Genomic DNA, 901 nt, shown 5'->3' on the forward strand with positions numbered 1-901 from the left:
CATCCGACATGTTACCCCAGTCTTCGTCCCTTATCCTTGCCCCTCCCAGCTCCACTACAAAGACGATTGTACATTGCTTTGGCCGCTCCCTCTCAACTACGGAGACGAGTTTAACGCGGTTTCCACCCCTCCCTCTCAACCGCACCAGTGCACGCTTGCCGCGCCACAACGCCGACGCTGGACCCGTGAATCGTGAGCACCCAGCTATGACTTACCGCACTCGTGCAAAATAATAAAACACGGTAAATATATTACTTACACGTGCGTTTTGTTTTGCAAGCGGCGCGAAAAAAATTAAAAAGGGAATGCAACACGAGGACTTCCCAGGAGGTCACCCATCCTAGTACTACTCTCACCCAAGCACGCTTAACTTCGAAGTTCTGATGGGATCCGGTGCTTTAGTGCGGGTATGATCGCATCCGACATGTTACCCCGGTCTTCGTCCCTTATCCTTGCCCCTCCCAGCTCCACTACAAAGACGATTGTACATTGCTTTGGCCGCTCCCTCTCAACTACGGAGACGAGTTTAACGCGGTTTCCACCCCTCCCTCTCAACCGCACCAGTGCACGCTTGCCGCGCCACAACGCCGACGCTGGACCCGTGAATCGTGAGCACCCAGTTATGACTTACCGCACTCGTGCAAAATAATAAAACACGGTAAATATATTACTTACACGTGCGTTTTGTTTTGCAAGCGGCGCGAAAAAAATTAAAAAGGGAATGCAACACGAGGACTTCCCAGGAGGTCACCCATCGTAGTACTACTCTCGCCCAAGCACGCTTAACTTCGGAGTTCTGATGGGATCCGGTGCTTTAGTGCTGGTATGATCGCATCCGACATGTTACCCCGGTCTTCGTCCCTTATCCTTGCCCCTCCCAGCTCCACTACAAAGACGATTG

The 901-nt window shown here is 52.1% G+C and overlaps 2 non-coding genes across 2 annotated transcripts; both read right to left on the bottom strand.

Annotated features, from left to right (window-relative positions):
• Positions 1–302: 302 nt before the first annotated feature.
• On the bottom strand, positions 303–421 carry LOC123179305 (5S ribosomal RNA). The gene has a single exon (XR_006490268.1). It is a non-coding gene; the product is annotated as a 5S ribosomal RNA (ribosomal RNA).
• Positions 422–718: 297 nt separating this feature from the next.
• LOC123179304 (5S ribosomal RNA) lies at positions 719–837 on the bottom strand. Its single transcript, XR_006490267.1, has one exon. It is a non-coding gene; the product is annotated as a 5S ribosomal RNA (ribosomal RNA).
• Positions 838–901: the final 64 nt, after the last annotated feature.

The sequence above is a fragment of the Triticum aestivum genome, unplaced genomic scaffold (assembly GCF_018294505.1).
Source record: "Triticum aestivum cultivar Chinese Spring unplaced genomic scaffold, IWGSC CS RefSeq v2.1 scaffold130236, whole genome shotgun sequence".
NCBI lineage: Eukaryota > Viridiplantae > Streptophyta > Magnoliopsida > Poales > Poaceae > Triticum > Triticum aestivum.